The 16,162-nt window shown below is 44.2% G+C and overlaps 1 protein-coding gene across 2 annotated transcripts in view; it reads left to right on the top strand.

Annotated features, from left to right (window-relative positions):
• The first annotated feature begins 1,349 nt into the window (after positions 1-1,349).
• RNF44 (ring finger protein 44) overlaps positions 1,350-16,162 on the top strand; it is a 45,082-nt gene continuing 30,269 nt past the window's right edge. The window contains exon 1 of one of the 2 annotated variants that reach the window (XM_075274686.1): positions 1,350-1,601. The gene's annotated coding sequence lies outside the window, so the exon portion shown is untranslated. Of the gene's footprint in view, positions 1,615-16,162 lie in introns of both variants that reach the window. The other variant, XM_075274684.1, reaches the window with a different exon arrangement.

Here is a 16,162-nt window from a genome sequence, read left to right as displayed (position 1 = left end):
ATTCTCCCCCACAGACTTCTCTCTATGCCCCCATTCTCCCCCACAGACTGCTCTCTATGCCCCCATTCTCCCCCACTCTCCCCCACAGACTGCTCTCTATGCCCCCATTCTCCCTCACAGACTGCTCTCTAGTCCCCCATTCTCCCCCACAGACTGCTCTCTATGCCCATTCTCTCACAGACTGCTCTCTATTCCCCCATTCTCCCCCACAGACTGCTCTCTATGCTCCCATTCTCCCCCACAGACTGCTCTCTATGCTCCCATTCTCCCCCACAGACTGCTCTCTATGCTCCCATTCTCCCCCACAGACTGCTCTCTATGCCCCCATTGTCCCCCAGAGACTGCTCTCTATGCCCCCATTCTCCCCCAGACTGCTCTCTATGCCCATTCTCTCACAGACTTCTCTCTAGTCCCCCATTCTCCCCCACAGACTGCTCTCTATGCCCATTCTCTCACAGACTGCTCTCTATTCCCCCATTCTCTCCCACAGACTGCTCTCTATTCCCCCATTCTCCCCCACAGACTGCTCTCTATGCTCCCATTCTCCCCCACAGACTGCTCTCTATGCTCCCATTCTCCCCCACAGACTGCTCTCTATGCTCCCACACAGACTGCTCTCTATGCCCCCATTCTCCCTCACAGACTGCTTTCTATGCCCCCATTCTCCCCCACAGACTGCTTTCTATGCCCCCATTCTCCCCCACAGACTGCTCTCTATGCCCCTATTCCCCCTCACAGACTGCTCTCTATTCCCCCATTCTCTCCCACAGACTGCTCTCTATTCCCCCATTCTCCCCCACAGACTGCTCTCTATGCCCCTATTCTCCCTCAGACTGCTCTCTATGCCCCTATTCTCCCTCACAGACTGCTCTCTATGCCCCTATTCTCCCTCACAGACTGCTCTCTATGCCCCTATTCTCCAGACTGCTCTCTATGCCCCTATTCTCCCTCACAGACTGCTCTCTATGCCCCTATTCTCCCTCACAGACTGCTCTCTATGCCCCTATTCTCCCTCAGACTGCTCTCTATGGCCTCCTATTCTCCCTTCTTTCTGTATCATAGACTGTTCTCCATGTGTTGCTTATCTCTAACAAGCTGCTCTCCATGCCCCTCTTTCCTCCTCACACAGGACCTTATTGCCCCCCTTCGTACCGTGCAGTCTGTTCTCTATGCCCTGTCTCCCTCCTCACCTAACCACCAATGTTACATCTTCCTTGATCTTTATTTTCGTCTCCCTACTTAGGGCTGGATTAGGAGTAAGCCCCGCCCCTTCCTGTAGAGTCACGTGACCGCCTGCAAACCATCGCTTCTGTTTTCTGACCATGCCCATGTGCTGACGTCATTGTGGTATTTACTGCTTCACGCGTGTATGTTAGGTTATGTACGGTAATCTCCCCCGCCCCATCTGTTCTGCACCGGGGAGGGGGGGTCCCGGTACATTTTGTTGCCCGGTTCTAGAACACGGGATTGTATGACTGGGGCTCGTTGAGCGCCTTCTCTGGCGCGGATGGTGGGGCCTGCGGATCGGTCCATTATAGCGGAGGGAAGGGGGAGGCGGATGACGAGCGGCTGAAGCGGAGAGAAGAGGCGGCGGGGAGCAGGTACTGCGGGCAGGTGAGGAGACATTGTGTCTGTGTACAGCGCCCCGTGTAGTCGGGTGCAGGCAGGGGCTCGGCCCGGGCTGTGTGTGGTCAGCACTGGCTCTGTGCGGCCTCTGCCCGGCTGGCCGTGTGACAGCGGCTGCTGCAGGCTGGCTAGGGGCTGCCGCGGACACTTGCCCACTCCGTTTGCCTGCCAGAGCTGTTTAGTGGCCATTTGTGCTGATGTCACTGAGAACATGTCTCCCAGCTCCGTGTGATGCTGCTGACAGGAGGACAACAAGCTGCCTGCACTCAGCTCGTGTGTGTGTGTGTGTGCTGATGATGTCATCCTGTGTAGGTTATTGATGTCACACTTCTATGGACGTCTTGTTCTGTATCTTCTTACATTGTAATCTCACTCTGTTCTGAACATTTGAGGTCACTTACTCCCCAGATCACAGTGATATGTCCAGGTGCTGAGCTATGAGGACTTGTTTCACACAATCCTTATGTTGCTGCTTTTACTGTTCTGGAAGGAAATTCACAGATGACCAAAACTTCTGGAGTGTCCGAGTTCTGTCTAACGTGTCCCTGTACCTTAGTTTCTTGGTCCCTGTACCTTAGTTTCTTGGTCCCTGTGAGTGCGAGTCGGGATCATCTGTATCTGATGGGTGTTATGGTAGCTGTGTACATCAACCTAATGGTATTGGGGGGGGGGGGGGTCTTCTGACTCTCTCCTGACACCAGTGGTGTCCAACAACTTCTCCTATTAAAAGCACATGTATTTAAAACTGAGTGTGTATATGGTGGAGATTGGGACGACTATAAAGTCGAAGTAAACAACCTTTGGTACTCCAGCTGTTGTGAACCCACACACACACACGTCTTTTCTCTGCTCTCGTGTGATTTTTATTTATTTTTTATGTAGATTGTGAGCCCCATATACAGTAGGGCTCACAATGTACATTTTTTTCCCTATCGGTCTGTCTTTGGAATATGGGAGGAATTCCACGCAAACATGGGGAGAACATACAAACTCTTTGCAGATGTTGTCTCTGGCAGGATTTGAACCCAGGACTCCTGCGCTGCAAGGCTACAGTGCTAACCACCGAGCCGCCATGTTGCCCCTGCTTTTCTGTGAATTTCTATAGAAGTGAAATGAGTCTGCTAGAAGTTGTAGTTCCACAAGCAGCTTGAGTGCTGAAGTTTGCTGAGCGCAGGTTTAGGCTTGTGTCTTTAGTGGCCTCTGTTCTTTATATATCATATTTCACAACACTGAAGTATTGTCATTGTAATTTAATAAGTTGTCCTGAGAGACTTGGCTGAACGTGACATTAATGGGGCTTGTCAGCTCCAGTTCTCTAGTGAAATCCGTCATTGTCGTGTGTCAGGTGTATTGCAACAATGGTGATCCATTTATAGGACAACGCCATTGAGAAGAAGTTCTGCCTATAAAAAAAAAAAAAAAAAAAAAAAAAAAAAAAAGAATTCGCCAAAGTCTTAGCGAGCTATAAAATAACAGACTAACAGTCTTGGGCTGCTTTCACATGAGCAATCCAATTTGAGGGCTGTTTTAGAAAAAACAAAAACTGACATTGTACATCCTAGTGTATTTCAGTTTCTGATCTGTGTACCATCCATTTGTCTGCTATCTTCTTTATTTTTCAGCAACACCTAGAAATGAATCTGTGGAAAAACGGATAAAACACAGACAACGTGCAGATGATATCCATGGGCAGATTTTTTATTTTTACTTTACAGACCCATAAACTTGCAATGACTGAGACAAGTAGAGAAAAAAAAACAAATAAGGTAGTTCAAGCAACAAGTTTTTTTTTTTTTTCTCAGAGTGTCTCGGCCCATTAAAAATAAAAAACAAAATGTGAATAGCTTCATTCACTGTAATGGGTCTGTGTGTTATTGAGTTTTTTCACGTGAAAGGTCCTTTAGTCATACTAGCTTTCTGGGACCCTGCCACTTCCATGCACTTCCATATCCTCCTTTGTTCTCTTATCCCACCCTCAAGTGATAACATTTTGACATGGTCATGTTCCCTCAGTGGTGTAACCTGCAGCAGCCCTATGACTATCAAAATCTCATCACTTGAAGCAATAGAGACTGGAGGGAAGGGAGACCAAGTAAGCAGTGGTCCAGCAGGTGAGTATGGCTAACTTTTCTGGGCTTGGCAACCCCTTTAAAATTTGCAGCAGCTTTTACTATTAATAACAATCATTTTATTTATATAGTGACAATATATTCTGCAGCACTTTACATGAACAGACAGTATTGGACATTACACTAGACAAAGTATTAACATAGCAAACAATAGGCATGAGGGCCCTGCACACAAGAGCTTACAATCTATCATTTTTTTCTTAGAAGCTTATAGGACAGTGATGGCGAAACTTTTAGAGACTGAGTGTCCAAGCTGCAACCCCAAGCCCACTAATTTATCGCAAAGTGCCAATACGGCAATTTATCCTTAACACTGTGCGGAACCACAATTATGGACAATTACAGTCAGTCTGTAATAATATCACTTGTCTGCTATAAAACAGATACTGTGTGAAAAAAATAGTGAAGGGTCCCCACACAGTCCAATCTGCTCCACAGTGGCCTCCACACAGTCCAATCTGCTCCACAGTGGCCTCCACACAGTCCAATCTGCTCCACAGTGGCCTCCACACAGTACAATCTGCTCCGCAGTAGGCCTCACACAGTTCAATCTCCTGCTGAGTGGCCCCCACACAGTATAATCTGTTCCACATTGGCCCACACACAGTACAATTTGCTCCACAGTGGGCCCCACATAGTATAATCTGTTACACAGAGAGGACTCCGAGTACCACCTCTGGCACGCATGCCATAGGTTCGCCATCACAGCTATAGGAGCTCTGTTTTTTTCTTTTCATATTGTTCACAAAAAGTTATGTGTTATTGCCAAGGGTAATCCTAGATTTTGGATGTTTTTATACTTGCCCCCTTAGTTTACATTCATTCATATTTTGTTGTAAATGTCTTTGTTTAGAGCCCATGTACTTGCCCATATTACAGGACTTAATACAGTATTTAGGACCTGGATTGGGATTAAATCTTTGGGTAAGGCTTTCCTGATCTCCTAGAATTGTTTTGTACGTAGGGCAGACTGACACTGTGTAACTAATAAAACCAGGTATGTAGCGGCTGAAACCGAATCTTCATGTAAACCTATAAAGCTGTAAGTGTTGGACGGCTGGGCCGAGGAGATGACAGCTTTATTTCCCTGTTCCTAAAAGCAGAACTTGTATCCAAAAGTGAGGCTTCGCCAATCCTGGGTTTGGAAGCGGGAAGGGAAATGGTGTATCCTCAGGAAAATCTTTTTACTGTTTTGCAGTATAGATTTTCATGGCTTGTTCACACCATTGCCGTCATTTCTATAAATTGTGAAGCTTATTCTGGTTTAACAACATTTTGCATGTTTGCTAGTAAGAAGAAGGACGTCTGAATTTATTGAGGCTGACATCCCACATTGTGGAAACACAGCTTTTTTTTTTTTTTTTTTGTGCAAGTTTTGCTGCATTTTTGATCCGAAGCCAGGAGTGAATTGAGAAAAAGATAGAAGTATAAGATCCCAAGAGAAAAAAACATACACAGCCCACTCACAAGTCTCATATTCCAGATGAAGATAAACCTTTCGGTGGGAGGCATACATAAATCTAAAAAGTTCCCAAAGGTAATGCAGCAAACAGGATAGTCTAGAAGAGAAAATAAAACTTAGTTTTTAATTAGAATATTATAAAGAAAAAAAATTCATGTAGCAGTACAAGTACGATAAACAGCATTAAGGGGCTCATCGCCCTGAAATGCGTAGTTCACCGCACTTGAACTGCTGCTTTATTTTTTCTATTTTTTCTTTTTGTTTTTGTAATAAGCTAATTAAAAGCAAAGTATTATTTTATCATCTTGACTATGTTGTTTGCTGGATTAACTTTTGGAACTTTTTGGATAGAAATGTAAGAAGCTGCTTAGACATTTCCCATTCCTTTTGTAACCATTCCTGGCTTTGGCTTTAAAAAAACACAACAACATCTGCAACAAAAAAAGCTGCATTTCTGCAACGTGGGACCTTAAGGCCGGGGCCCAACAGGACAGTAACGCCATTCTAGTGAATCCCATGTCCACTTTGCGGTATATGCCACGGTGCGGACACACCGCGATTTCCAAAGCCGGAACGGTTTTGGAAATCGCAGCATGTCAATTATACCTATGGAAACGCCAGCGATTTCCCATAGGTATAATTGTAACAGAAAGTCTGTGGAGCATTCTCCCGTTCCGTGGGGGCTTGGCCTAAAGGGGTTCTTAAAGACTAAAAGTGGGTGTAACCTAAGTTGTGATGTCATACACCAAAAGTGCACCATATTGTGCCAACTAATAGGTGTAAAGTTAGACTAGACATTCTAATAATGCAACAGATTTATCATACCCATAAGACATTTTGGTATATTTGACACCATTTAGGACTGTCTAGTGTTCGCAATGCCTAACTTTTAGACATTATTAGTAAATCTGCCCCACTGTTTAATAGTAGCATAAGGCTCCGTTCTCACGGAATAATGCGGCGCGCATTCAGACACGTATACACTTGTCAGAGTGTATGCGCTCAAAACAGATCCCATTTGTTTCAATGTGTACCGGCTTACGGAGGCTTTTTAACCCATTGATTTCAATGTGTAGCGTGTGTGAGCCGGCACACATTGAAGCGAATGGGATCTGTTTTGAGCGCTCACACTCTTACACATGTATACATGTCTGAATGCGTGGCGTGTTACTCCGTGGGAACGGAGCTAAATGCTGTTTATACCACCTACTTCATTGGAGTGACAAATTTGTGACTTTTAAAGCACCACATAAATTATTATTGGTCATGGAGTAACTGTATAGAGATGTTCTGCATATCGTGTGTGCAAGATGGAGGGACAGCCAGTGGAGGAGGGGATTCTCAGATGTAATAAAAGTTTTTAAAACATTTTAAAAAAAAAGCTATTCTAATGTTGTAAATAGGTATGAGGACACTACTGATCTATGAGATTGTCAATTTTGTGGACCTTTATTCCACCAAAGAATTACTTGGCGTATTGACAGAAAAGGTGATATCACAGTGAGAGCGGGTTCACATCTGTGCCCCAGTCTCCGCTTTTGGTAGAAGATGGAAACCCGGCAGACCGTGTTCACCCTTGAGCGTCTTGTGGTCTCCGCGGCGAAACAAGTTTTTTTTAAACCGGACACAAAGTCCTGCATGTCAGACTTTGTGTCCGGTTAAAAAATAAAAAAAAAAGCTGTTTCGCCGCAGAGAGCACAAAACGCTCACGGGCGGACACTTTGCAGACCCATTCAAATCAATGGGTTTGAAAAGTGACTGCCGGTTTCTGTCTCCTGTCCAGTTTCTTGGGCAGAAAACGGAAACCTGAAAGCGGAGACCGGGCGTAGATGTGAATCTGCCCTAACAGAGACCCTGATTCACAAGGGGAAAACTTCATTTGATTCAGCTGACCAAACCTTTCTAGCTTCAGGGCTGGGTTGACATGTTGGGTGTACTTATCTATCATATTTCTGATGGAGAAAGAAAGGTATGGTTACTGACACTCCAATAGAGACAAAAGACATGTACTTACGGGTGACTCTGAAAAAAATGGCTTTGGCATTCTACTGTGGGGCCTACATTTGCTGTGTATATTCCATAAATTATGTCCCCACACTACAAACGCACATTAAACCACACTTTCCTTTTTGGGGGGGGTTTTCTCACTTTTTAGAAAGCTTGTGCCAAAATGTGGAACTTTTGCTCTATGGTTTTCTGGTGTAAATAGTGACCTGCGTACAAGCCTGATATACCGTAGATGAGCCTGAGTGATGTGTTTTATTAGCTAATACTGTGAATTTACAGTCTCATGTCTGGGTGGACGAATGCGCACTTAGCGAAATAATATGTTTTACGGTGGTCAATGTAAAGTACATGGGGTTGGAATGATCACTACTGCGATTGTTCCTCTCCCATACAGTTTGAATGATTTGTGGCAGCACATTACTATTTACACAGGCTGATCCGCTGTTGCTGACAGTCAAGTATCTTTAGATCTAGGTTTTCATGTAGTGGTCGTACTGAGGGCAGGATGTGACTGAAAACATTGCTAACCTGGAAATCAGCCCATTTTGCAAGTGAGTGCTGCTAACACTTTCACTTTTAATGCCTGTACACCATAGCTGGTGAAATAATGCGAGCTGCTGCCATGTGCAGCCATTAAAAGTGAAAGGAGTTCAGCAAGATTCACTTACTAAGACCTTGCCGCACGTTTCATTCACGTACTGGCTTTGGTATCCTTACTATATGGAATCTCAACCTCATATTGAACAAAAGATGGTATTGGTGCCGATGAGAACGTGCCACATCTGAAGCTTCATCTACTCTCAATGGTCAACAACCAATGTTGCTGCGAAATCTGAGGCTTGGCCTTCATAAGTGGACAGGACTACAGACATGGATGCATCATATATCCCTCGTCCGATATGTGATGCTGTAGTCTATCTGGAATACAATGAAATTGAAGATGCCATCCTGTAGATTAAACTATCCAAGAAAGTGGAACAGTTTCCCAGTAAGAGCAGAATTCGAGCCTCAGATAAAAGTGACACCCTTAGAAATATATATTGCCTCTTCCTTGTAGTTGTGACTATTTCATGCAGATCTCTGGGTTAATGTCCCTCCACATCTAGGCTACATCAAAGTAATTACGGATTATAGTACAGGACAGTAAGTCACATAGATAACTATAATGCTCAGAGTCCTGTTCCTGACACTGAATTTCATGGGAGAAACTGTTTTGTGAATCTAGGGTAATAGAGGTTCAAATGGGTTGTATAGTTAAATATACTTTCCTGTCCCCAGTGCGCTCTTGTCTACCGCTGGTGTCTGTTCTCATGCCAGAGCCTCATTGCTGTAAGTCCTGCACCCCATATGCGCACTGAGATCAGGTTTACCCGTTATTCACATCTGCATTTGGTAATCTGTTTGGGAAGTCCACATAGGGACCCCGGAAAGGAATACTGAATGCAACTGTAAGCAGTGTGCGGTGAAAGCACACAGACCCCATAGACTATAATGGGGTCCATGTGCTTGTCGCACACTGCCCGCCCGAATCATGTGGACAGGAAAGTAGATTGTGAACTACTTTCCTATCCCATACCTGCAGAGGTCTGGCGGCAAGCATATGGACTCCATTATAGTCTGAGTCTCCCCCAGATGGAATACCAACGCAGATGTGAATGAGGCCTTACACAGGGGTTGGTCCTATTCCTGGACAACCCTATTACTTCCCTCCATGTCTTGTGTAGTGCACATGGTGATGTATGTCTCATGCACTCAAATGTCTTTGGTTTTGTTGGATTCTAGTCAAGTTGCAATCTTTAAAAGATATGGTGGCTACCATTAAAACCTTTTAGTGCTGACACACTGCCATTTAGCTCTTGTTTTTCTGCAACACATTTTTAGGCATTTTTCACTAGTTTTTTGTGTTTGCAAGCATGACTAAAAGTCTGAAGAAAAATGTGAAAATGCATTTTCCTCCATAGGATTCTCTATAGAACTTTAAAAACAGCAGGAAAATTGCCTAAACAAGTTTTAGTTTGCTCAGAGGCCTTTAAGCTCATGTGCTTGGGAATTGTTTACATTCATGTCATCCTCTGAAATGGCAAAGGAAAGTGTTTGTAGGAATATTCCAGTTACAGCAAGTTACCCTGCTGAGATGTGCCCTGAAAATCTACTAAAACCCTGTTGTGCCCTTACAATAGTCTTGACTCTGTGCTTTATTTTTTCTGCTTGAGTCACGTACAGAATTTTTTTATGGTTTTATAAAAAAAAAAAAAAAAAATCTGATGCCAGCACCTAGTGGGACAGTGCAGAGAATTTACATGAGAAACCTGGTGTACAGAAGCCAGAAAGCTTTAGAGCATGTCTGTCTTGTGCCTTTTGGCCAGATTTTCGCTGCTTTAGGCTGGGACCCCACATTGCAGAAATGCAGCTTTTTTTGTTGCAGATTTTGTTTTGTTTTTTTGTTTGTTTGTTTTTTGAGCCAAAGCCAAGAATGGTTACAAAAGGAATGGAAAATACATAGGAACTTCTTATACATCCCACTTTTGCTCAATCCATTTGCTTCAAAACAGATCCCATTGACTTCAATGGGTGCCAGCTTACGCGCGCTACACATTGAAATCAATGGGTTACAAACCCTCCCATTGATTTCAATGTGTAGCGCGCGTAAGCCAGCACCCATTGAAGTCAATGGGATCTGTTTTGAAGCACCTCACTCTGACATGTGTTTACATGTCTAAATGAGCGGCACTTTACTCCGTGAGAACAGAGCCTAAAATCTGTAACAAAAGAAGCTGTGTTCCCGTAACGTGGGGTCTTAGCTAGAGATGAGCGAGTACTGTTCGGATCAGCCGATCCGAACAGCACGCTCGCATAGAAATGAATGGACGTAGCCGGCACGCGGGGGGTTAAGCGGCCGGCCGCCGTCAAAGCGGAAGTACTAGGTGCATCCATTCATTTCTATGGAGCGTGCTGTTCGGATCGAACAGTACTCGCTCATCTCTAGTCTTAGCCTTAAAGAGGACCTTTCACCACTGTTGGGCAAATGCAGTGTTATATACTGCCGGAAAGCTGACAGTGCGCTGATTTCAGCGCACTGTCGGCTTTCCCGATCTGTGCCAGGTGTAAAGAGCTTACGGTGCCGGTACCGTAGTGCTCTATGGTCAGAAGGGCGTTTCTGACCATTAGCCAGAGACGTCCTTCTGCCTCGCGGCGCCTATCGCGCTGTGCTGTGGAGCCGGGAGGAACGCCCCCTCCCTCTCCTGATAATACTCGTCTATGGACGAGCGCTGTGAGCAGAGGGAGGGGGCGTTCCTCCCCCCTCCACAGCACAGCGCGATTGGCGCCGCGAGGCAGAAAGACGTCTCTGGCTAATGGTCAGAAACGCCCTTCTGACCATAGAGCACTACGGTACCGGGACCGTAAGCTCTTTACACCGGGCACGGATCGGGAAAGCCGACAGTGCGCTGAAATCAGCGCACTGTCGGCTTTCCGGCAGTATATAACACTGCATGTGCCCAAAAGTGGTGAAAGGTCCTCTTTAAATATTTTCCAAAAGTGTGCGTGGCTTAGTTGGAGGAGTTCGGCCTCCACATCCTGACAGGCATACTATTATTGCCAGAAACTGGTGTGAAATAAAGTATAATACTGCACCAACTCATAGTTGTCTCAGATTTCATTTTACTGGTGCACGGACAGTCAAAAGATGCAACAAATTTATTATGTCTTGGACATTTGTAGCATCTTATTCCAACACAGTTTGGGCTAAGACTAGTGTATGAAATTTGAACCCAATTAGTTTTAGGCTTGAGGCCCAGTTCACATCTGTGTTCGGGGACACCTAAACGTAAACCTAGCCTCATAAAAAGGAAACCCATGGACCCCATAGACTATAATATCCTGCAAGCAGCACTTTTCTCTCTGCATATTTCATGTGAATAGGGGAACAGAATGACCCAAATGAGATGTGGCCCGGACCTCATTCTTACATACAGTTTATTCATTGGAGCCAGAGCTAAGATCTTTGCCCTATTTCTTCTTTCTGCACTGACCCATAGTCACAACAGACCTGAAATATTTAAGACAAAGCTGACAGGGTTGCAGATCTGTCTGGTTACCATAATGTGAGGGTAGCGGCCTCCATTTACTTGGCATGTTAGTAACAGTAAGATTTAGTTGTTTGAGAGATGTGGTTAATGTAGGCAGTGACTGAACGCAGACTTGTCAGAGCCTGTGTTTGGTTCACGTGACCCTTGCTTTCTATTATTATAGTTATTAGCATGCTATCATAGGGTAATGACTACAACTGTATATTCCTTTTTAGCCTTCGGTCTTCTAGGCACGAGTGTGAAGCATCTCCGCTGTATACTCTGGCCACAGTAAAGCATTGCAGAAATCTCTATATGAAAGTCATTTAAAGGTCAGCCAGCAGACAGATGTAAACAGCGCGTCCTTCCCCCGAGCCTGCAGTCTACCCGTACAGTAAGGTGTCACACAGGACTAAATTTAGTTACCAATCATGTAATGTATACCGTGCTCTTGTAAGGATGAGGCTTTTTCTTCACATTGTTTAGGCCGGGACTACAGAGAGCACTGCTGTACTCTGAGATGTAATGATGTGTGATATTAAGTAAGAATTCATTGCTCGAAGAAACACTTACTCAGTGTAAACCAGCATGTATTATCTAAAAAAGCCTACTTCTTCAGGTATTGAAACTGTTAAAGAAAAAAAGGGGCCTGTTAAAAGTGATTTGGTTTAAGAACCTGCCGCCTGCACCATAAACATTTACATTGCCTGCCAGGGAGGCAGTCTGCTTGAATTGCTTGCATGAAACATCTGAGTTTCTCGGCATGCCCTGCGATCCCATTGTTTCTAGACCTGCAAAAAGCAAGGATGAGGGTTGACCAAAGGAGGATGAAGGCAAAAAGCATCATCTTTTGTTATTTCTACCGGTATCTTATACAATGCTTGCTTCCTGCTTTAAAGGAAATCTCTCATAAATTTATATTTATCTTTATTAAAGGGGTTGTCCAAGTTGCAGATACACAGATTGTTTCCAGGCAGATTTCTGGTTACCGTTCTGTGACTAGCTGTGCACTTGTGTGTTACTCACGTGACCTTGGAGTGGCCATCACATGACCTTGGACTGATTTAAGGCTATGTTCACATATGTGCCAGAGTCTCGCGTCTGCCTGAAAATCTATGGATTAAAAAGTCCTGCACTGTTGACTTTTTCCATCACCTGTTTCAGTTTTAAAATGTCGGCCATCTGATGGGACCCATTTATAGTCATAGAGCAGCACGGTTGCTCAGTGGTTAGCACTGCAGCCTTGCAGCGCTGGAGTCCTAGGTTCAAATCCTGCCAAGGGCAACATCTGCAAGGAGTTTGTATGTTCTCCCTGTGTTTGCGTGGGTTTCCTCCGGGTACTCCGGTTTCCTCTCACACACCAAAGACATACTGATAGGGAAAGTAGATTGTGAGCCCTATATGGGACAGTGACCGACATCTGTAAAGCGCTGCGGAATATGATGGCGCTATATAAGTAAGCATAATAAATTAAATTGGGTCCATTGGATTAGGGCTTGGGGACAGCAGGGTGGAGATGAAGATTTCTCCAAGTCCTTGACAATGTTAATTATGTGTGGGGTCACTAATGTGGAATTATACTGTAGGGGATACTAAGCAGTATATTGTATGGGGACATTAGTGTTCCCCACAGTATAGTGCTCCTTAAAGCTCCAACACACAATATAATGCGTTTTAGTGCCCCCCACCTACGGTATAATGCTACTTATTGCCACCCCATGCACACACGGTATAATGCTTCTAGTGCCCCCTCACTCAGTATAATGCCACATTAATCACCACGTTAGTCTCCCCCTCCCCCCACACAGTATAATGTTTGTATAGTATAGTGTTTAGGTGCTGTTCAGCTTGGACCTTTACTTGATGCCAGAACACTGTTAATGGACCTTTTACTAAAGTTAGTAGAGTAGCCCTGATATATTACATACCGGTAGTTTACTTTCTCTTCAGATATAGTTTGTTTATGCCTTTCCTTTATTTATCTAGAAGGTTGTTTACTCAAAAGTTGCACTTCAGGGAATTTAGTACAGACTACCATACCTACATCCTGTTGTATAAAAAAGCTACATCTCCTATCTATGTTCCTCTCTAACGTAACACGCTTACACTAGGTTCACACTTGCATTTAAATTCGCTTGGGGACCCAAAAAACAGAAAGCTAGTTTGCTTAAAAAGCGGTTACCCACGGAAACATGTGGACCCAATAAACTATAATGAGGTCCATCCGATTTGCGCCAGAAAACTGCAAAGAGAAAAGTCCCCCTTGCTGAATTCATCCCACGGTCAGCTTTTCCGAAGTGAGCCCAGGTGAAGAAAACATTGGTGCCATTAGTTTCCGCACCAATATCTCTCTACTGTCAGAAGGGCGGGCTTTACCGGCTAGCATCATCGCTGGGCAGTAAAGGAATACCCCCTCGGACAGTACAATGCAATGGAAGAGTAATGTTGTGGGGGGGGGGGGGGGGGTTCCTTACCGTCCAGTGACGACGCTGCCCCTCTGATTTTGGCACAGTTGGAATTTTTTTTCTCTAGTCCCCACCCAAGCAGTAAGTGCTGCTAGTTTTGGTGCCTGATATACTGTTTAGGCTCTTTATTGCCAGGAGGGCAGTGCCAGACAGGCCAGGCATAGGGAATGATTTTGAGTTCTGACACTTTCTGCCTCTGATTGGAGCTCTGAATCACACCCCTTTCCCTGCTCATGTCTGATACTGATGACCCGACAGTAGAGTCTAAACAGCATATGAGGCACCAAAACTAACTGCACTGAATGTTCAGGAACTGTGAGGACTAGGCTAGAGAGAAAAAATAGCAACTGTAAGGGACTCAGCAGAGCAGCACCTATTAACTGGTGCTGACAACTAGAGTGGCCCATGGAAAGAGCTGTCCGTCAATTAGCAGGACCCACAAAGAGCAGAAGTGTAAATTAATCATACATTAGGCTGGAGGCTCGCATGGAATTTTTGTTATAATTTTTCGCTGTGGGTTTAAAAAGAACGGGAAATGTAAGGGAAAGACATGTACTTTATTCTGCAGCAAAATCTGCACCCCAATGCAGCACTGCATCACTGACCCATTCACCTCAATGGGTAGATTGGGATGGACGTTAGGTCACAAACAATAGATGACTAAGCAAATTAGTAGTGTGAATGTAGTCTTACTTTTTTTTGGGGGGGGGGGGGGATTAACTTGCAATAAACCAATGAAAAAAGTCATTGTCATGGAAGGAAAATTGCAATAACACATCTAGCTTTGTGTATATGGAGAGTGGTAGGGAATCCTTGTAAACATAGGAAAATCTGAAGAGTTAATGTGGCTATAAATAGTTAACTTCTTTACAGTTGGAAATTTGGCTTGAAAGGCCCAAGTGCTGTCCTTAAAGAACAAAACCTTTTCTGTGCTGGCCAGTTGTTATGGGCCCCCTTGGTGTATGCTGGTGGCTACAAAACCAAAACACACCTGTTTCCATGCAGCTTTTTCTATCAGATCCTGGCTTCAGAAGTGAGCGAGCAGACAGATGTTGGTGACATCACCAGGCATGCCCACCCACTCCATATACATAGACTGGGCTGAATTATTTGGATGCATAAAGCCAAAGCTATTAGTTAAAGCGTACTTTCAGAAGAAAAATGTTTATTGTGCAGGCCATGGCTCTGTGATCATTTTTCTAAATCCCTGACATAGGCATTAAGTTGTAGCAGGCATTGCTTGAAGTCCGTGCTGCCACCTATAGTAAACTTGCAAGTGTCTTGCTCTGGTTGCTATACTGCTCCCTTCTCTGGAGGAGCCGGTGCCATAGATATTCTATAGTAGACATGAGGCAAATAACCATATCAAGACGCATGCTAGTTTAGTGCAGATGGCAACCTTGCCTAAGGGTAAGTTCATGGAGGAAGAGAAAAGAAATCAAGTAGGGCCGCGCTAACAGGAGTTTGACATAATGTCCGTATAAATGTCCTTATAAAATGTTGCTGTCAACACACTTGTTGTATGTCTTCTCTTAAAAACACACCTGAGTGTCACAATACCGTATTTGTATGGCAGCGTCTTCGGTGGCACGGCTCAAGGCCGAGAAAATATATATATATATATATATATATATATATATATATATACAGTCCTATGAAAAAGTTTGGGCACCCCTATTAATCTTAATCATTTTTAGTTCTAAATATTTTGGTGTTTGCAACAGCCATTTCAGTTTGATATATCTAATAACTGATGGACACAGTAATATTTCAGGATTGAAATGAGGTTTATTGTACTAACATAAAATGTGCAATATGCATTAAACCAAAATATGACCGGTGCAAAAGTATGGGCACCTCAACAGAAAAGTGACATTAATATTTAGTACATCCTCCTTTTGCAAAGATAACAGCCTCTAGTCGCTTCCTGTAGTTTTTAATCAGTTCCTGGATGAAGGTATTTTGGACCATTCCTCTTTACAGAACAATTCAAGTTCAGTTAAGTTTGATGTTCGCTGAGCATGGACAGCCCGCTCTCAAATGATCTGAAAACAAAGATTGTTCAACATAGTTGTTCAGGGGAAGGATACAAAAAGTTGTCTGAGATTTAACCTGTCAGTTTCCATTGCGAGGAACATAGTAAGGAAATGGAAGACCACAGGGACAGTTCTTGTTAAGCCCAGAAGTGGCAAGCAAATAAAAATATCAGAAAGGCAGAGAAGAAGAATGGTGAGAACAGTCAAGGACAATCCACAGACCACCTCCAAAGAGCTGCAGCATTATCTTGCTGCAGATGGTGTCACTGTGCATCGGTCAACAATACAGCGCACTTTGCACAAGGGGAAGCTGTATGGGAGAGTGATGAGAAAGAAGCCGTTTCTGCAAGCACGCCACAAACAGAGTCGC

The sequence above is a fragment of the Leptodactylus fuscus genome, chromosome 5 (assembly GCF_031893055.1).
Source record: "Leptodactylus fuscus isolate aLepFus1 chromosome 5, aLepFus1.hap2, whole genome shotgun sequence".
Classification (NCBI taxonomy): domain Eukaryota; kingdom Metazoa; phylum Chordata; class Amphibia; order Anura; family Leptodactylidae; genus Leptodactylus; species Leptodactylus fuscus.
The sequence above is the reverse complement of the archived record's forward strand: the minus strand, read 5'-3'. Positions and strand labels throughout refer to the sequence as shown.